At 33.4% G+C, this 22935-nt stretch overlaps 1 pseudogene; it reads right to left on the bottom strand.

The window, feature by feature from the left end:
* Nucleotides 1–3444: 3444 nt before the first annotated feature.
* On the bottom strand, nt 3445–17610 carry LOC133201415 (uncharacterized; annotated as a pseudogene).
* Between the last annotated feature and the right edge of the window lie 5325 nt (nt 17611–22935).

Here is a 22935-nt window from a genome sequence, read left to right as displayed (position 1 = left end):
TTATTTTTTCTACATTGCACCAAAACTAGATGTCAAATGCAAAATTAATACTGGTTATGCTTATGTTAACTCCGATTCTTTCACTGTGTTTGGCTAGGACTGGATCAAATGTAAAACAAGAAACTTGACATGTCTGCTTAATCAGTTTGTATCAATTCAATCGTTTAATCATATAATGAAATAGTTATTCTGTTTTTTTCTGTCAGGACGATCAGTGATTTTCCACCATCGAAAAACAATGCTCTCCTCGCCCTTTCAGCTCGATAAATCTTTAACTCCTCTAGATTCTGAATTGCATTGAACTTAAAACAGCAACAATTGTATAATGTATTGAGATCAACATATCATCGATTTATTCCCAATTTAGCTCAAGTGAGCATTTTGTCCAACAGGTCTCTTGATTTATTATTTTTATTTTGCCCCCTAAAAATTTCACCTTTAATCCATTATTGTACGGGGGTCTTTTTTCTTCACGTGGGGTATGCAGATTTTTAGGGTGATGACACTTTTTCTACGTGCAAAAGGGTCATTTTTCGACGTCGAATAATGACCGGGGGTCATTTTTCGCCGTTAAATAATGGCGGCGAAAAATACCCCCGGTCATTATTCTATGGGGGTCATTATTCGTCTTTACACCGGTCGCTTGGCGAAGAAACAGTTATTTCCGTCTAAGGTTTTATGCGGCGTGGCAAACGAGGATCCCGATCACAAAGCGATCATGTTTTTGTACTTAAACTTTTGAAGCAGAATTTAATCAAAACTTCTACATGAGAAGAAGAAAACAATTGTTGTTGCCTTCAGCTCTACATTGAGATACATGTTTATCAACGACTTAAAATAAAAGAAATCGCATAGTCTGCCTTATCAGTTTCATATTTGGATGTTTCACTAAATATAGACGATCGGTACCAACTAACAATTAAATTATATAAAACACGAGATGACTTCAGCTTTTCCATGTCCAATTTTCACATTTATGTAGCAATATTCCGCTATCACCTGCATATGGAGTTTAAGCCCCCAATTTATTCCAAACTCAAGAGCTTTCTCTGAGTACGAAAAATTTTTAAAGCAAGTCAGGCTAGAGACTGATCAAATAATTATATTAGAAGAATTTTCAACAATCTCGTTTAGAGTCTGCATTTCGTACATGTAAATCCTAAGGTCGTTATTATGACCTTGATAGCAAATATAACTTATCATTAGGTCGTTATTGGCTGATATGTTTCATGATTACAAATTTTAAGGCCTTTGTTTTTACATGTATACTTCATTTGATTACGGAATGTACTGACTAATTAATCTATGCATAGGGCTCAAGGCGAGTATGACCGGTCAATAGCGGACACCTACTCCTCATAGACACCCGATTTTTCCTCTAGAATAACAGGGGACTCGTGTTTTATGCTCTGTTCATCAGATTTGTATTGTTTGTAGATTTTATTAGAATGATCACTATTCTTTATCTTCATTTTTTTTCCATACGAAGTGTACTCCTTACTCTCGCACACTCGATCTCTTGTGTCCTAAATTTAATAATTTTGAATGCGTGAAATGTGGAGATAACGAACATTGTTCAAGCTCAAAGTTCATTAAAACAATACAAATCGGGAGCAGAGCAAACAAAGACATCTAAAAACATCAGAGAAGGGATTAGGTGCCACGGAGGAGCGAGTATCTCCTGCCGAACGGTCACACCCGCCGTGTGCTCCTTGTCATGATCGGTATATAACGGGAAAATCCGTCGATAATTCAGTGTGTAAATAATGGCCCAACAGTATAAAAAAAGTCAGTCTGCATTTTACTTAATGATAGATTGTATAAAATGTCAGAAAACTGACCTATCCGTTTTTCAGAATTTTTTTATATATCCAAATGAAAAACACTCATTAAATATCATGGTCCAGCCCTATATCCCCTAGGGTCTTGATTTTAAAATCAACAGTATGTAATGGCTTTCACAAAAGTTTCTTCTTTTCCACCCAGGGGTTCTTGAGAAGAATTGTTAAATTTTTTCCTATCTTCTGATATTCTTCCGTTCAAATAAAGTCTATATTTTTCTTAACAATTTGTTTAAAGGCTCTACCAGTGTTGAAAAACTTTTGATCAAACGCCTGTAATAATTGCACATTCCCAAAAATGATCTTAAACGTTTTACTTTTTGTGGAGTGGGAAACGTATCAATAAGCTTTGTTTTATTTGGATCGACTTGAATGCCTTGTTTTGAAATAAGATTCCGAAGGGAATGAAATATATGGAGATAAATTAACTTCTTAAGCTCTAAAATTGCATTTCTTAGGATTTAAGGTTAAACCCGCACTTCTCAAGAAAAAAAAAGGTTTAGATGTTGTATGTAAGAAACAAAATCTTTTAAAAATGCACAAATGTCATCAACATAAAGCATTTCTTTCCAGTTTAAACCCCTCAAAATTTGTGACAGGACCATTTGTGATGAGACACAATTGTTTTTCAATCCCACACCTAGTCTTTTCCATTCATAAACACCATTCTGAGTTGCAAACTCTGCTTTGTGTTTTGTTTCCTATATTTTCCCATGTAAAACGTTGATCCCTTATTGTGACTCCACTCTTTCCCTGAGGAACGTGCGTTCAAGCTGAGAGGGGTTTCCTGTTGTACTAAATTTAGTGCTGGCTGTATCTTTGTATTAAACAAAGGGTTTGGATATAGAGTCAATCTGATTTGTGCACTGTGTTGTTAAAATGACACTCAAAAAAATTTAAGAGCAAGGGGGGGGGGGGGGTCCCGAACCCCCTTACCCCAACACCACCCCCTGAATCCGCCACTGCCGTTTTAAAAACTATGTATAAATGTTCATAATGTTCAAATCATATCGTGAATGAACCTTGTAAGCCCTTAATTGGTGAATACATGCATAAATTTATATTGTACATTAAAAAAATATCATAAATTATACGATGAAATATTTATTTTGAACAGATTAAATACTCTACTGAACAATTGTCTTAATAAAATTGCAAAAATCTGTATTTAGATGTGCCACAATACTAATAAACATACATTATATTCTAAAGGTTTATACAGATAAATATGTAGAAATCAAAACTTATTCCATAAAAATTTACTTTAATGTGATAAAGCTATTTATGTACACAGATGCAGAACCGGGAAAATATAATAATATGAAATGGTCGTTGTAAATCAATGATTCCAAACAATTCCTTTTCATCTGACAATTTGGTTAAAAAAAGTAACTACAATGAAGACACATTAACTTGATTGTCTTAAGATTAATAACAATATACAATCAGTGTTAAAATGATAGAATATGAATCATTTCTGATGATGTCTAAGAGCATTTCATATTTATATAAATTGCATTACCAGCACTTGACACATTTTTATGACAGAATAAGAATCACTGGAGATACTTGTACACTGTCAGTGTGTTGGTGTGACCTCGCCCTACATAGAGATTGTTCTCATCATCTACACAAACACTACGGGGACTGCATATCTCTTGTTGTCCTGTGAGTAATAGAGACAAGAACTGACCGTCCTGATCAAGGAGGTGAACGTCACTGTATATATCACACAACAGGATGTGACCAAAGACATCAGTACAGATTCCAAAGGGACGGAACCCTGACTCCTGACCCGTGTAGGAGAACCTGTGTTGTCCTGATTTATTTACCACCACTACTGCCTCTTTATTATAGTCTGATGTACAGATATCTCCATTGATTTTTTTGTGATGTAGTGTGGTAAACTATACAATCCCTGTCCTTTGATATCCCTCTGTATGTTCTGTAGTTTTTTCCTGTCTTGTTGTACTTGGTGAGTTTACTCTCTCTACCCCTCATCATCCCCACCAGTAAGTCCCCGATGATGTGGGAGGAGTGTATGCTGAAAGGTGTCCAGTCTCCAGTTTTAATGAATTTAGTGATATTATTATCCTGTCTTATCCTATTGATGACTTTCTTGTCTTTGTCTGTAAAGATCAGATCCCCGCCCTGTGTGACTGTGTGGTAACCTTCAGATCCACCACTGGTTTTTATCTTCTGTATCACATTCCCCTGTAAATATGTTTGGACAAGATTATCATACTCGTCATTGATCCAGAGTCTGTCTGATTGATCTAGTGATATATGGAATACACTATCAACACCTGGTACATTGAACTCCCTGACCTTGGTGACAGAGGCCGATAGAGACAATGTTTGTTTCACATCCGATTTCTTTCTGTCTTCTTTCATCTGCCAAAGTATAGGTTTCATTGTTATATTGTAGCCACTTTCAATGGGCCTTATTTCTCTCTTCTCTGCCTTTGTGTTAGGGATTTGTATTTTACCAAGTAATTTGGTGACATCATTTTTGCTGTATTGACCAGCAGTAAATTCTGGAGTGGTTGGTTTTGTTGTTTCTGGTATGAATGGGATCTTTGGCCTCTTCTCAGACAGTAATTTCTGGTGTTCTGTAGAAGATAGACATCTGTCGAGCTCTTTGACAAGGTTATTAAGATAAGTGATGTAAACATCCAATGTCCTGTCTTGGGTGTTTATATCTTCTAACAGTGAATGCTCTATCTGGTCTAGCTGCTTCATGTTTTCAGAAACGACTGTGTCCACCAGACTTTTCAAAGACTCACATTCAGTTTTCATGGATGTTCTGATGTTGTCCATAATGAGTTTGATTTCTGATGAATCTTTTTTTAATTTCTTTCTGTAAATCTTGTGATGTAGGAAGAAAATACTTATGAATTTTGGTAATTTCTTCTTGAAAGACTGCATATTTTTCTGCATCAACAGTTTCCTGATTAGTAAAGATATGCCCCGATGGTCTCCCTGAGTGGCACATTTGGAACACACTGGAACTTGGCATTCTTCACAGAGCATGTACACATAGTTATTAGGGTGGATCTCGCACTTCTTTACAGGAGGTTGTCTTTTGCGTTGCTGGTAAAGGACCACTTCATGGTTTTTCTTTTTTGGACTTTTTAGATGTTCAACTTTGCATTGTTTGCATAACCTAAGGTGACAAGTGTTGCAATAGAACTCAGTTTCTTTCGCATTCTTCAATGCCACATTCTAAAAAGTGTTGGGCACTGGAAGGAATGTTCATTTTGGATAATGCCATCTTAAAAAGATAAAACTTCGTATAAAAAAAAATTAAGAAAATAGGTACAAATCCTTCTTTTAAAAGTGCAAATTTTCATTGACAATATGTGAATAAATAGATAACTGTTTTTTCAGCAAACGATTGATATGAATTATGATGCAATGATTTACAGATGTATCGGGATAAATGAAAATGAAAAGCAGAAACTAGACGTACTATGAGCAAGCACACAAAATATCACAGTCCCCCTTTCCTCTCCTTTTACACATTGTTTTAAAGTGTCAAAATGCATTTTCCTAAAACTGACCTTAAATTTGCCAAAATAACTTTGGTTTACAAACAAAAGTCATGACACACCTCAGGTTTAAGTGGTATTTGTATGAAGTACTAACTTTCCACTTTTTTTAGCAAGAAAGTTAGGAATTGATTTACAGAAGCAGAACGAAATGAAAATTTGATCTGTACCTCATCAAGGTTTACTCATATACCAATACATCAACTTTGCAAGCGTTTAAAGGAAAATGCGGAAAACCAGTTGAGACAGACAGACGGAACGCTAGACGGGCGGCCAGACAGACGGACGAGGTGATTCCCATACAATTTCCTATACGAAGAAGGATAAATTGTAAAGGGATACATGTATTGTGACATCGTATGCATTTTCATTTATCCCGATACATCTGTATATCATTGCAGCATTAATAAACTTCATAAAAAGCGATTTCTTTTTATACTTACAGTTTTTTGAATGAGCTATAAATGTTTTTGTCGACAGACTGACTTTGGAATGTCAGGATGAGAACCCAGGTGAGATTTGAACGAGATTTGTAATTTACTTTCTGGTTGAAAATTAATACAGGTATCGATTTAAATACCTAACATTCCTTAATATATACTGAGAATATTGATCGAAAATAATCGTATACCCTGGTGTTAACTTATATGATGGATTTGTTTACAAGTTTACAATGAACCCATAATGCAGAATCCTTTTACACTAAATCAATAGATAATTTTGGTAACCGTAGAATACCTAACCATCTTAATTAAAATTGATTATAGGTAGTACGTTTCTCCGGTTTTGAAAATTAGCAGTTACATAATTGAAAATGCAAACCAAAATTAACTGAGGTTGTGAAGTTATGTGCATTTGCCCATGTTATTTTTTTTAAAAGATCATCATTGTTGTTAATCATATTATATAGGGAAAAAATATCGAATCTCAAATGGGTTTTTTTAGGAAACGTGAGTAAAAGCAGCAATTATGCATTTTCTAATTGAAATTTGATGTTCAAGTTTATTTTAGAATCTTAGAAAATTGAGGCACATGTACATATATGCAAGCATTCGGAAAAATTGAATGATTTTTTTTTAATATTATTTACACTGTTTAGTTCTATTAATTTAATTATTGGATTGGCGATACAAAATATTTAGTTCATCATGAAATTAATTAAAAAAACGAATCGCAAACTTTATGAACAGGATTAGTAATTATGATGACAGTGGCGTAGCATCGTTTTTGGAAGGGGAGGGGACAGCCAGAGAAAAAGATCAACTCGTCTGAAAATCTACTTGACCAAACAATCCTATTTCAAGGGGGGGGGGGGTATTTTCCAACTTCTTTGGTATAAAAGTTATAAAACCAATAGTTCATACAAAAAATTGAAAGAATGTAAAGTTTCTATTAGAGATACATTTGAAGTTTCCTTTTCCGATCCCATGTCTAATGTTTCAAATTGTTGCAAAAAACTGTAAAACCTGTGACATTTTGATAACTAACACGTCTTTTATTGGAAATCTTACTGGACAGAGCCCCTATACCAAAACTTGGGAAATTCTGAACTCTAAATCTTCTAATGGGGGGTTGCTTGAAAATATTCTGGCATTCATTCATTATTTATTTTCCCATAATAGGTGTTGGTGAGTGGGCTTCGGAAAGTCCCCGGACTATAGTGAGTCATCGGCCTATCACACCTTAGAACTGATACTGTGAAACCTTATTAATAAAATCTAGAAATGCTGCAAATGAAATTCAGAGATATTTTGTCCAACTACCTCTTAAATAAGGGTTGGGGGAGTATAATGCCTATGATTATGAAATGGGGTTCGTTTAAAGGAAAATAATGACAAACACCATACTGTCGTTGTGGATAAATATATTCAATCTCAGAATAATCAGTAGTATCAGTAGTATCAGTAGTATCACAGCTCTGAAATATATATAAACAATCATAAATATTTTATAACAAAGCATACATGTAGATCACTTGCCAGATAGCACGGTCAAATGAAGAGTTATTTCCCTTTAATTATGCTCATAGATAAAACATTAAGAGTTATCTTTCTTAATCAATAATATGTACAAAGTATAAACACTGGAATATATAGATAAAACAATGAGATCAAATTATACTGAACTCTTCCAGAATAATATAATTATATAGACAATATTCAAAATATATGTACATCATACCTATATGTGATATAGAGCCATAACTCCAAATATATATAAAGCTGAACACAGCTGTACTCTATTCAGTGATATTCTGTCCTGTCTTGGTCATTGTCATAATTAAGTCATCATAATATCAAAAAGCCAATATGTCTGGTCAAACCAAGATCTCCAACAAAAGTAATTAACTAAGTAAAAGCCAAAAGAGAGGGAAACTAACCAACCAATGAAATCCAAGTTGGCCTGGACACTACACAAAATATATATAGAAAAGGGACAGGGGTTTAAATGACCACTGTGATGTCATACATCTATAAATAACTCAATAAACACAGATTGATGTAAATAATTCCATGTGGATTTATTCAATAAATGAAATGCTGTAAAGAAATAAATATGACAATTTAACTGAATTAATGTAATCCTGAAATATAATAATTAATATATGAAATAAATCACCCTATCACAATTATGCTCTGTAAAGCTATGGGGCAAGCTTAAAATACACCTTGTCATGCAGTGTATGTAGACATACATGTAACCGTTTGACACTATTCATGGCTGTGCCACGATATATTAATCCTCCACTTTTCGATGTCGTTTCCTTCCACCTTTTCCTCATTTCAGCGCATTTTTTTCTTAGTGAGTTTAAGATGAGTTTAATATAAGTTTTCTTAATACGTACAGGAAAACTAAAAACTCATCAAAGACCTTTTTTCATCTGATACATTCCACAAGTACAAATAATGTATCTCCACAAAAATAATTCACATGCCATAAATAATGCATGCAGCTTAGTGAATTTGTAATTTCCAATTCGTCCGAACGAATTTCTATTTTATCCGAACAAATATCTTATTTGTCCGAACGAATTTCTAATTCGACCGAACGAATTTCTAATTTGTCCGAAAAAATATATTATTCGTCCGAACATTTTTTTTTTCATCTGGCCATCCAACGGCGCCGTATAATAACTCTCCACTGGAGCAAAATTAGAACCTCCTGGAATTTCCAAATGTTCAAATATATGCATGTAAGACATTCTGATAGCAGTTTAAAAAACAGGATAATGTTAAACAATTTTGTATGAATCAGATATTCGAGGAACCTATTTTACATACAATCCAACCTCGTTAACCAAACTCGATGAAACCAAGAAAACCTTCAAGGAACCCGATGATTCGAGATATACAGGTTAAAATACAAAACAAAAAACTCGTTTCGACATATCCGTGCATGTCCATATAGAGAAATACCGACATCTTACGAACGAACGTAACCAAAAAAGGGGATCGTTCATTGTATTCACATTTGCGTTATTAAATTCTTCAATGTTATTGCGATTTCAAAAGATAAAATCCCCGCAGGATACCTCAAAACTACTTCTTGTCGTAGTCGCTACCGGCTACAATACATTTCAATGGACATTTAAACGAGCAAAGGGGTTACGAAAAGGGAAATACACATGTAAAAGAAAAATGAAAAATGTCTCATTTTAAAGCATGAAGTCAAAGATTCTGTCTTACGAAAAAGAGGGCGAGGGAGAGTTAAAAAAACAACAACATAAAACAATGGCCTTTTTGTTCATGCTACTGGCTAAACTTTGTACATGTAATTCATATACGGTGCCAATTTTGATGCACCAGAGGTGCATTTAAAGTTACATAGTGAGTCAATATCATGTTTCTTTTAACTTTTCTTTTTCGTGTTGGGACAAATTAAAATTTTTTTTACTTGTATTTTTCTCCTCAAAAGTAGATTTTTTAGGTTCTGAAACCTGTAACTTTCTGAAACGTAATACTTTCAAGAATTGAATAAAATTTGCATGTGTCTTGCAAAAATTTTACTTCTGTCAATTTTCCCGTTTGTCCGTCACAGTGTCTCTTTAAACAAATTATGTCTCTTAAGGTATGTCACTCGTCAGCCTTTTAGAAAATTTCAGTCAGAACCTCTTACTTAAAAACTTTTAATTACAATTAAATCTTCATAACATATTTAAATTAAACAATGTAAAATGTTCAACATTCAATTAAAAAAAATGCTCAAAAATTCATAAAGAAGCAAGATTTATAAGGGACTATTTCTTGTGGTGGAAGGATATTTAGCAGAAAATTCTGCAAATCTACACATTTATTAAATTTAATATTTTGGAACTTTAGCCTCACATACTTTTACTCAGAGAATATTTTCCATTATGATATGCCTAGAATAGTAAATATAGGTCTCAATTTATATTTTTATAACAAAATTTACACCTTCGCTCAACAAACTTTGCCAAGAAATGAAGATATATTAAGGAAATCGAGATAAAATTTACACAGTTTTTTGCCAGAAAATCGCATATTTTGACCAATATTTCAAAATTTACATCACTGACCCCAACTTTTTCTTTCATTATTTTAAACTTCTCGATACTTTTGACCAATCAGCACTTAAGTCGTAAAAAGTTTGATACAAGAAAATATTCTATTGCCTATTTAGATTTTTAATACCCCAAATGTGAGACTTTTTAGTGCAAAAAGGTCACACAATAATTTACGCGCATTAATTTGCATGATTTGTTCAATGATAAATATTATTCAAACTGTTTTACGTAAAATAAGATTATGTTTATTGTCATGGTTACATCTGATAAAATATGATAACGGTTAAAGTGATTAACCAAAGAGTTACAATTTAAGTGCAAAAAGGTCAACTTAATTGTACCGTAGATCAGTTAGATGCACACTGACCCCCCATTTTCTCTGCGATTTTGAGTCATACTATATGAGTACTTATCCAAAATATACTTCTCAAAAAATCCTTGATATAACAAATTTCACGAGTGACATACCTTAATTAAGTAGATTCCTTATTTTACGCGAGTACTTAATATCGCGAAATGGCCGAAGGGCGTCAAAGCGCAAAAGCAATAATTCGCGAATGGCTGATTTATCTAGAGATTTTCTCCCGAATTTTCTTTCTCCATCAATAAGAATGTTGAAATTTTCTGGAAAAAAATTTATTACCTATCTACCGACCCAATTTTTATATGATAATGTATGAAGAAAATTTTGTTCCCAAAAAAATTGGAACCCCCCCCCCCCCCATGAAAAAAGGATTTTCGACTTTAAACCCCCACCCCCTTTTTTTGTTTTTGTTTTTTTGTTTTTTTTGTTTGTTTTTTTATTTTTTTTGGCTTGTCAGATATTTTCTTGAAAGTTGATTTTTTTTCCCCTTCTTTTCTCTGGCTCCCCCAACCCCTTCCACTTTTAAAAACGAAAATTATATGTTTCTAATTCGACTAATCTATACTACTATATTAAAATAATAGCCTCAAATTTTTGGCCTTTAATACCGATAAATCGGAGGAGTACTGTCTTTTGTTTGATATATTTTAAACATCATTGGTACTTGAAGATTACCAATTTGTTTTTATTTTTTCTCAATTAAGCTTCGCTAATTAATAATCAACGAAAATTCCTCAAAAAATTCCGGAAATCATCTGGATTTTTTGGATTTTACAATCTTGCGCGTGCGCATTACATTCACGCTAAATCACGGTGTTCAAATCAATCTCCCTTGCAGAGTTGTCGTTCGTTTCTCTCTCATACACGAATGTATGAGCCGTTGGTCGAGAGTGTGTTCAAATCAGAGAAGACAAAAGTAAATACTAAGTAGATGTATATTTCTTATTGTATAATTTCTCTAATAAGAAATCAGTTATATATATGAACAGAATATATAGCAAATTTCCAATGAAAATTTACACGTATTTGTCATAGGGGTCGGAACCGGGGGGGGGGGAGGCTAAGGGGGCTTAGCCCCCCCCCCCTTTTTTTGCAAAGATAGACATAATATAGGCATTGAAAATTGGGACTTACCTTTTTTCGTTGGTTTAGCCCCCCCCCCCCCCCCCCAACTTTCAAATAGCCACCCCACTTTCAATTTGCTTCTGACGCCTATGTTCGTTTCTGAGTTTATATCCATACAAATGTGATATTGTGGCCACGTGGGTAATCATTCGCCATCTCGGAGACACATTTATTATATGTTATTTATATCTCTGGCCATCTCAACGGAGGCAAAAAGCTCATGATCGTAGGAGCACAATTAATGTAACTACCCGATTTATTTTATCCCTCCTCTTTTATGTTTTTTTTAGGGGAACTGAAGGGGGGGGGGGTGTTACAACTCCAGTTAGAATCACATCTTAGTGAAGTAGGCATTCTTTTTCCGCCAAAAATTACAATAATAACTACGATATAAAAATTATAGACTCGAATTTTTGGCCTTTAATACCGATAAATCGGAATTTAAGAATACTGTCTTTTGTTTTATATATTTTAAACATCATTGGTACTTGAAGATAACCAATTTGTTTTTATTTTTTCTCAATTAAGCTTCATTTTTTATTACTTTTTCTATGTACTAATTCAAGGATATTACATTAATTTTTATCAAAACAGTCTTTTACAGATTATATACCTGTCTATTACCTGTGTATATATAAAGTACATGTATATGTATTAGCCGTGCTTAACTCTTTTATGTTGAGGTCATATTTTGAACAAGTTGAGATCTGCAGTGTTAAAATTGTTACAATTTTTTTTACACCTTTACTTTATTAACTGATAGTGTAAAAATACCAGCTTAGCACATTTCTTCATTTTCATTATTTTGCTTGATATGTATCAACAGTGTGCTCAACTCTTTGCTGTTGTCATATTTTCAATGAACATCCATAATTTCTTTTATTAAATTTGTTTGGAAGGGTGAAATTTATGTAAGCTCCAGCGTGATTCGAACTCAAGACTTGATTTATAGCTAACTGGTGGTCAAACCCATTCTGCGCTACGCCGTTACGCAACAATTTAAAAAAACAGGACAAAAACAAAACAAAACAAACACCAAAAAAAAAAAACACATACACACACACAAAAAAAAAACAGAATTATATTCACATTCATTGTTTATTTAAAAAATACCTTACAATATGAATGTGTTGATGTATCTATTTTGTAAATGTCCGATATGCATATGGATGCATTCATAACAATGTCAACCCGTGCACGCACGGGTCAAAGTCTAGTGAATAATAAATAAATCTGCAGCAATATTACTTTTACCAGAAAGAATTCATGACTGTTTAAAAAATGAAAAAAAATATCAGTAGAAACTACTTCTACACATCAGTGAAAACTCTTCTGTTCTTTTTATTTACCTGTGTGCACAGGTACATTTGAAGCATGCCTTGACAACTCAGTGAATCAGCATCATGCACTTGATATCTTCAAATTATTCACATTTTGAGAACTACAGTACTGTATCTTTTTGTCAGTATACTCGAATCAATTTATGTTTTTTTTTTCTTAGAGATGACTCAAGTTATAATTTCGACTATAGTTTTTTTTCTCTCTGTACATTAGAGCTTCGGTCAAAATTACTCTGAGTGCGGGGTCAAAGTTACCCTTCACGTATACAGTGTATCTTGTAATTTTATATTCTGACGAATAATGCATGCTTAACAAACAATGACATAATGGTACATAGCTTGAGTACAAAGAAAATTTAATAAATATACACTACCCACAGCTTGTAGCATCAGAGGGGCCTACCCCCACCTTTTCCACACATTATTTTTTACTGTTCGAAATGTTCATTGAAAGGCTTGTTGCCCCCCTCCCCCCTCCCTTTCTTGCAGTACAGTCAAATAAGGCTAATGTAGTAATGTATGAAAAAAAAATGGTACCGAAAGAAGAATTTTTTTTGTTTTGCTTGTCAGGTTTTTTCAGGTAAGTTGAATTTTTTTTCTCTGGCTGACCCCCCCCCCCTTTTTAAAAAATATAATATAATTATAATCCACATATCTATACAGATATAACATATATCACGAAAGGCAGCCGAAAGATAAATTAAGTGAAGATTGCAACATAATACATCATCCAAGAAGACACTGTCTATCATATGAATGCTCGTTTATTTCTTTGAAGTGATATTCCACATAAATAAAAACCTACCCTTCTTTCCTTATGAAGTTACTTTTTCTTTTACTAGATATGATATGGGAAAAAAATTATTGCATATACATGCATTGCCCCATTCCACTTTTATAAGGATTGTACTATATGGATCGTAGTATTCCATATATTTACTTAAATGTAATGAAAATGGACATTTGATTCGATTAGTTGAGCTTCGACCCCCTCTCCCTCTCCAAGTACACAAACATCTACGCGCGACCACTTTAAAAATATTACGTTTTCCGGAGAAGTGCCAACTTTTTTGTGATTTTTAATGGTTGATTTCTGAAACGTTAGAAAACAATGCTACATTGTATAATTCATTACAACAAAAACGTAACTTTCCCCAAATGAACACAGCGCACACTAGTATATACATGTATACGTATAACCACTGACGCATGACAAACAGCTGACAAATGTGTTTCCTAACCCGTCATAGGCATTTTGGCGTATATTCTTCTATTTGTCTGCTTTTAATTACATTGTAAGTGATTACAGAAAATTAGACAGGAGAAATTATCATTTGCAAAGTGATTAAAATACTGTCCGTTCTATTATACACATATATTTAATTTTTCCGATTTATTAATTTTAAACTAGGTGCAATAACTGGTCCCGGGAAAGCGACCGAGATACGGGAAGTTAGGGCGAGTTACGTTCGTTCGTAAGATGTCGGTATTTCTCTTATATCACTGTACACATGGATCATTTTAAATAAAGAATTTTAAAGTTAGATACATTGAAGTTAATATGGACGAATACGAAATTTTCATTTTATCTATAGAAGCAACGGAAGTATGCATACAATATCGGGGGGGGGGATCCTCACACCCTCCTTAAGTAATTGTTTGAAAATACATGTATTAAGAAACTATATAAATATTCCATTTTATATATCACAGAGTGGAACATACGCCATTGTGGGTTCACTTTTAATAATAAAGAAATTTAAAATTCATTAAATAAAAGTAAATTTCAATAACCGTTGAATTTCATATCCAGGTGTGAAATATGAATGCATACATGAGGACTACATACGGTTACCGGACACGTGGGCATAAAATCCTAACTAAGTTTTTCTTAATTACAAAACATACTAGTCTAGTAGTCAATATTTATTAGTTTATTAGTAGTCAATATGCATACACGAGTTAACAAATTAGTAATTCAGGAATCCAATGGACTAAATACATCTGCAATATATCCGATGTTTCATCAAGCTCGAATAGTCTGTGTCGCAAAAAAGAAAAGGAAAGGGGAAGGGGGGGGGGGCGTAGCAAAAAAAATTGCCTATAAATCTACATTTAAATGCGCCTTGAAAACTCTGTTAAAATAAAATGTAAATACCAGTTTTAAAGCAAAAGATATTTTCCACTTTGATTTTTTTATGTGTATTTGTAGATTCATATCATTATAGCATCCCAAGTCTGAAAGACGCTTGAGAAACGTGATTTATAGGGACTAAGGCGGAGGGGGTGATTTTCCGCTATAAATTCAAAACGGGTCGTTTAAAAAATTTACAAAAAATTACGAAAACTATTTTTGCAACCAGCTACATAAACAAAGTATTTTTTCCAAAATTAAACGATAAGTTTTTTCATAAAAAATATTTAAAAATTAAAAAATATGCATTTTTCAAGGCTAAGATGAACCATAGTTTTTCACTTTAAGGTCTTCAAAAAAAATTGTGTCGATATATACTTCTACAAAATTACTTTATTTGTGTGTTTAATGGTCAAACGAATTAGTCGATGAAGTTTGACAGCCAGACTTTCCCAAGGTTTTTGATGAAAATCAAGGATTTTATAGTTGGTTGATTGAAAATTTCTTCTGCTCGTGAACAGCTAAAGGGATGTAACTTTTGGAAATTCCTGTCCAAATACGACTATAACGATGTTGTCAAAAATGTGCATACACATAGTAGATATAGTCATGTATGAAATGTACAAAAATAACGAACATTAAACGACAGAATTTTTTTTTGGGGGGGGGGGGGGGGCGTTGTACATCCTTAGTTATTCCATAAAAAATTACTTTTATGTGATATAGGTTTTACGTAAACAGATGCAGAACCCGGAAAATAAAGTAATATGAAATGATCATTGTAAATTGATGAATCAAAACAATTTATTTTCATGTGACAGTTTGATAAAAAGTAACTATAATGATGACTAAACACATTAACTTGATTGTCTCAACATTATTAAAAATATACAGTCAGTAATATAATGATGGAATATGAATCATTTCTGATGATGTCTGGGAGCATTTTATATTTATATAAATAGCAGTACCAGCACTTTACACATGTTTATGACAGAATAAGAATCAGTGGAGATACTTGTACACTGTCAGTGTCTTGCTTACTTGTCCCACACAGAGATTGTTTTCATCATCCACACACACACTATAGGGAAAGTTTACCCCTTGTTGTGGTGTGAGTAATAGAGACAAGAACTGACCGTTCTGATCAAGGAGGTGAAGAGCGTTATGTCCACAGTATGTATCACACACCAGGATATGGCCAAGGACATCAGTACAGATTCCACAGGGATAGAACTCTGACTCCTGACCTGTGTAGGAGAACCTGCGTTGTCCTGATTTATTCACCACCACCACTCCATTATAACAGTCTGATGTACAGATATCTCCATTGATGTTTTCTGTGATATAGTGTGGTATTCTATACAGTTCCTGTCCTTTGTTATCCCTCTGTATGTTCTGTAGTTCTTTTCCTGACTTGTTGTACCTGGTGACTTTAGCCTCTCCATCAGTCACCATCCCCACCAGTAAGTCCCCGTTGATGTGGGAGGAGTGTATGCTGAGTGGTACCCAGTCTCCAGTTTTAATGAATTCAGTGATATTATTATCCTGTGTTATTCTATTGATAACTTTCTTGTTTTTGTCTGTAAAGATCAGATCCCCGTCCTGTGTCACTGTGTGGTATCCTTCTATTTCACCAATGGTTTTTATCTTCTGTATCACATTCCCCTGTAGATCTGTTTGGACAAGATTACCATAATCGTCACTGATCCAGAGTCTGTCTGATTGATCTAGTGATATATGGAATACACTATCAACACCTGGTACATTGTACTCCCTGACCTTGGTGACAGAGGCAGATAGAGACAATGTTTGTTTCTTGTCAGATTTCTTTCTGTCTTCTTTCATCTGTTTATGTGTAGCTTTCATTACTGTATTGTAGACACTTTCAATGGACATTATTTTTCTCTTTTCTGCTTTAGTGCTGGGCACATGTATTTTACCAAGTATTTTGGCAACATCACTTTTGCTGTATTGACCAGCAGTAAATCCTGGTGTGACTGGTTTTGTTGTCTCTGGTATGGATCGGATCTTTGGCTTCTTCTCGGACAATAATTTCTGGGGTTCTGTAGACGAAAGGCATATGTGGAGCTCTTTGATAAGATAATTAAGATAAGTGATGTAATCATCCAGTGTCTTGTCTTGGGTGTTTAGATCTTCGAACAATGTATGCTCTATCTGGTCTAGCTGGTTCATGTTCTCAGACACGACTGTGTCTACCACCCTTTTCAGGGTCTCACCTTCAGTCTTCATGGATGTTCTGATATCGTCCATGATGTGTTTGATTTCAGAGGAATCTTTTTTAATTTCTTTCTGTAAATCTTGTGATGTAGGGAGAAAGTACTCATGTATTTTGGAGATTTCTTCTTGGAAAACTGCATATTTTTCTGCATAAATTGTTTCCAGGTCAGTAAATATGTGCCCCCGATGGTCTCCCTGTGTGGCACATTTGGAACATACTGGAACTTGGCATTCTTCACAGAACATGTCCACATCCTTTGTGGGGTGGATCTCACATTTCTTCACAGGAAGTTGTCTTTTGCGTTGCTGGTAATGGACCACCTCATGGTTTTTCTTTTTTGGATTTTTCAGATGTTCACTTTTGCATTGTTTGCATAATCTAAGGTGACAAGTGTTGCAATAGAACTCGCAGTTTCTTTCGCATTCTTCAATGCCACATTCTAAAAAGTGTTGGGCTCTGGGAGGAATATCCATTTTGGATAATGACATCTAAAAAAAAAAAAAATTAAGGTATGTCACTCGTCAGCTTTTTAAAAAAGTTCAGTCAGATCCTTTTACTTCAAAACTATTTATTACAATTCAATTTTTATAACATATTTAGTTTAAACAATGCAAATTATTCAACATTCAATTAAAAAACTGCATAAATACATAAAGAAGCAAGATTTATGAGGGACTATTTCTTGTGGTGGAAGGATATTTAGAAGAAAATTCTTCATGTTAAATTTAATATATTGGAATTTTAGCCCCACATATTTTTACTTAGAGAATATTTTCCGTTATGATATGCTAGGAATATTAAATATTGGTCTCAATTTATATTTTTAAAACAAATTCTATACATTCACTCAACAGATTTTGCCAAGTAATGAAGATATATTAACGAAGTCAAGATAAAATTTACACCGTTTTTTTTTTTTTTTTTTTGCCTGAAAATCGCACATTATGACCAATATCTCAAAATTTACATCACTGACCCCAACTTTTTCTTCTATTATTTTTAACAGCACGATACTTCCTACCAACCAGCACTTAAATTATTAAAAGTTTGATACAAAAAAAATATTTCATTGGCTATTTAGATTTTTTATACCCCAATGTGATACCTTTTTAGTGCAAAAAGGTCACACAATAATTTATGTGCATTAATTTGCATGATTTGTTCAATGATAAATATTATTCAAACTGTTTTACGTAAATTAGAATTATATTTATTGCCATAATTACATCTGATAAAATATGATAAAGATTAAAGTGATTATCCAAAGAGTTACAATTTAAGTCCAAAAAGGTCAACTTAATTGTACTGTAGTCCAGCAAGATGCACACTGACCCCCCATTTTCTATGCGTTTTTGAGTCATGCTATATGAGTACTTATCTAAAATATACTTTTCAAAAAATCATTGAAATAACTAATTTCACGACTGACATACCTTAACCTTCGTGTCAAAAATTATAAGAAAATAGTTACAAATCCTTATTTTAGAAGTTCATATCTTCATTGACATTGTGTGAATAATTACATGAAGTTGTTTTTTTTTTTCAGCAAACAAACAGAAACTAGTGGTACTATGAGCAAGCACACAAAATTTTACATACCCCCCCCCCCCTTCCTCTCCATCTGCATAGTTTTAAAGTGCCAAAATGCATTTTTCTAAAACTGACCTTAAACTTGCCAAAATAGCTTTGGTTCAAAAAAAACGAAAGTCATGACACACCTTCAGGATTAAGTAATATTTGTGTGAAATATGAACTTTCCACTTTTTTCAGTGAGAAAGTTAGGGATTGGACAAATTTTACACTTTCCCTGCCAATGATTTATCGAAGCGGAACCAAAAAAAAAACTAAGTCTGTATCTTGTCACATACCTATAAATCAACACTGCAGCGCCTAGAGAAATATGCGGAAAACCAAGTCAGACAGGCAGACAGACAGACGGACCGCATGATGGGCGGCCAGACAGACGGACGAGGTGATTCCTACATAAATTCTTTTACGGGAGGGCGGGGAGGGGGGGTCTGTAAAGGTATACGTGTACTGTGACATCCTATGCATTTTCATCTGTAAATCATTCCATAATTATTCGTAAAATTGATTTTCATTAATTGAAATGTTTTATACTTACAGTTTTTTTTTTTGAATGACCTATAAATGACTTTGTTGACAGACTTTGGAATATTAGAATGAGACTCCACGTGAGACTTGAACGAGATCTCTAATTTACTTCCTGGTTGGAGATAAATATAGATATCGATTTAAATACTGACATACTTTGTAAGTATATACTGAGAGTATATGATCGTAAATAATCGTATACCTTGCTGTTGACTTACAAGATAGCTTTGATAACATGTTTACAATGAACTTGTAATGCAGAATCCTTTTACACTAAATCAATAGAACCGTAGAAAATGGATATCTGACATATGAATTAAAAATATCGTTAGGTAGTTTGTTCCTCCGGTTTTAAAAATCAGCAGTTATATAAAATGTAATTGAAATGCTAACAAAATATGTTACTTAATTCATAAAGTCATGTATATTTATACCCATGTTAGTTTCTCAGTTTCTCAAAGTTTATTCTTTTAGTAAATCGTAATATATATATATATATATATATATATATATATATATATATATATATATATATATATATATATATATATATATATATATATATATATATATATATATATTAAAAACACTTTAAAACACTTTTTGAAATATTTCAACCGTGTTACCGGCCTTCATCAGTCGTGTTTATTTAAATGCATATTTTATAAACATAAAATTATTGTTTGAGGACAATAAGGGAAATATTTATCATATCAAAAATTATATTAATTGTAAATCTTGCAATGTTGTATATGGAGTTTTTTGTAAAAAGTGTAATAAGATTGTGTATATGTGGGAGAAACTGGTGGGACTTTATACCAAAGACATGTCTTAAATCTCTCACTCATTAGAAGAGAAACCAATGACCCTGTTGCTGCACATTTTACTCAGAATTTCACACATTAAAAGATTACAGTATTATAGGTATTGAAAAACTGTACAATAATGACATTTATCGGAAATATAGAGAGAATCTACGGAAGAAAAAAATTAAATACTTATATACCATTTGGTATAAATAAAAGGAAGCACTATTGCCCCTAAACCATTATATGAACAGTTTTGCGTGTGTACATTGTATATATGAATATGTTTATTTATATGGAATAATTCATTTTACATTATTTAGAGTCCAAATATATATATCATTTGATTACTTTTGCAACTCTCGCAATCTTTTCAGATGTTTTTCGCGCGATTTTGATTCATGACGTTGTTTTTCTAATGTATGTACATTGTGACGTCATAATACGTTGTTCAACGTTAGTTGCTATGCATTTAAATAAACACGTTATATATATATATTTATCCCATGTTTACCCCTTTATCCCGTGGATATGACTCATTGGATAAATTTTTCATAATCCACAGTTGTGACGTCACAATGGTTTTTGCGTTAGCGCGATGAAGTAAAATAAAGTGGAGTCCTATATAAAACAGTGTAAAACATTGGTTGTGAAGTATTAAACATGGGATAAAAAGAATCTCCCATGATTTGTAGTTGGATATGATTTTTATCCAACGAGTTGTGTGTTTTTTATCCCCGAGCCTATATATATATATAGGGAAAATTTTCAAATCTCAAATATATTTTCAGGAAACTCGAAGAAAAGCACAAAATATTTCTGCATTTTCTTATTGTGACACGATTGCGGTGTTTTTCTTTGAAGTTTGCTGTTCTGTATTAGCAATACAGAACGGGAATGCAGTGGGCGGAGCTACTTTCCGTTCTGTATTAAAGCCCTGTATACTGTCTTGTATTAGCCAACTGTTCTGTATCTGAAATACAGCACGGTCTAAAAATAAATATGATTCAATTTATCAAAAGCACGTACAAATAGTAAATCCTGATTTTTTTCCTATTATAAATTTTGGAGAAATATTTCCTTAGGAATGTAAAATGTCAGAATTTCTCAATCACTTTTAAAAAATTATTCCACACAGATTCTACACGTTATTCCGATCCCGGCCAAAGGAAAAGGAAAATTCGCAATTATGGAAAATATCCTTTATTGGATAAATTCCTGAAAACCTGTTTGCTTTCCCTGCTTTTTGTGTCCCCTTCAAAATAGTAATGCCAATGGGTTCACGGATGCACCATACATTAGGTGAAATTCGCACTCCCCCCCCCCCCATTTTCCACCCGTCTCGTGCAAACGCAATCAAGTCCATTTTTCAGATTTTTTTAATTTAAATTTCATCTTAAATCCTTATCGATGACGACTGCCGCACATCTCTTTCACTTCGTTTTTAATGTCGCATTTCAATATAAGAAAATATAAATCCGTAACATCAAAGTCCATCGAAAAACTGTCTGTATCGCCTGTATGTATATCGAGTTAAAATAAGATTTTAAGACCCCTGAAATAAATAAGGATCAATCTCCATCTACAACAAGGTTAAATCGTCCACTTTAAGGGCGCGCTGTACACTTTCTTACACCAAATTTAGGGCATGTGTTGAAAGGTGTACACTGAATCCAATATAGCGGAGAATGGTACGATTGAAAATTTAAGAAATGGTTTTATGTGATATAAAGGATAAGAAATCACATTCAAGTTGTCTTTTGTTTGTAAGTGATGACATTGAAATCATTTTTTGACCATTTTAAATAATTTAGTCAATTATTAATGTTTTTTTAATTTTTTTTTCACTTTAAACATAAAAATTTAGCCACACACTGGCGAGAACCAAAACATATTTCACAGTGACTTTTTCGTCTGTGAAGTTTGGGGAAATTAGCCTGGTAGGATAAGATTGTTATAGTTAGTTTTATATTCTATGAATTCTAAAACTTTCATGTAACACATATACTACACCATATACACTACACCCCGTAAAATGCACTTGATTATACACCACCACCTTTCACATCGGTGTACACAAGTTAAGCTAAATCAAGCACGCCCCTTATCAATTAAGACTGACTTCAAGTCTGTTACGTCTACCCCGTTGTCAAACTAATCTGACAAAATCTTACGTTGTCCGTGGAAATATATACTGCGGATGTATAGTTCCCGTCGAGGCCTCACAAACGAATTCTGGCGGAAGTTTGGATGCTGCACAGCTATAAAGTGGGCGGTTGTTTTTTTTTTAATTGATCGTGTCACAAATCATTTAGAGAACTTGCTGTATCGTAGATATAAATTTGGGGGTGGAGACTCGTGCTACGCACTCGTCAACCCCCAAATTTGTATCTCCGATACAGCACCTGTCGAGTTCTCTAAATAATACTTAAAAATTGAACAAGTATATTGTGAATAAAAAACAGAGGCAAGCGTGTCCAGATATTCGGAAAATTTGTCCTATTAATTTTCTTATTGTATAGTTCTATCAACTTCATTATAGGAATGGCTATATAAATTTTGTTCATCGAGAAATGAATCTAAAAAAAATTAATCGCAAACTTTGTGAAAGCCGAATATAATTTTAAATAATTTTTTTAAAAAATGCTGTAGGGTATAAATAAGGCATATCAAATAAACAAGTGAATCGAATTTCAGTGGAGTAACGTAACAAAGTCAAATGTTAACTTATCTTTCTTAAATTTTGATAAATCGTGCTCATTGGGAGGACAGAACTGAAAAATTCCAGTTACAACCGTCATAGACAGGTTACACACAAAATAGCGGTTTTAAACCAGTGACGAAGTATTGCATTTACCATGTTTATAGCTTGTGAATATGAGGGGGGGGGGG

Source organism: Saccostrea echinata, unplaced genomic scaffold, assembly GCF_033153115.1.
Source record: "Saccostrea echinata isolate AGI-Se365-2 ecotype Australia unplaced genomic scaffold, CSIRO_AGI_Sech_v1 ptg000044l, whole genome shotgun sequence".
Lineage (NCBI taxonomy): Eukaryota > Metazoa > Mollusca > Bivalvia > Ostreida > Ostreidae > Saccostrea > Saccostrea echinata.
Note: the sequence above shows the minus strand (reverse complement) of the source record. Positions and strands in the feature narration are given on the sequence as shown.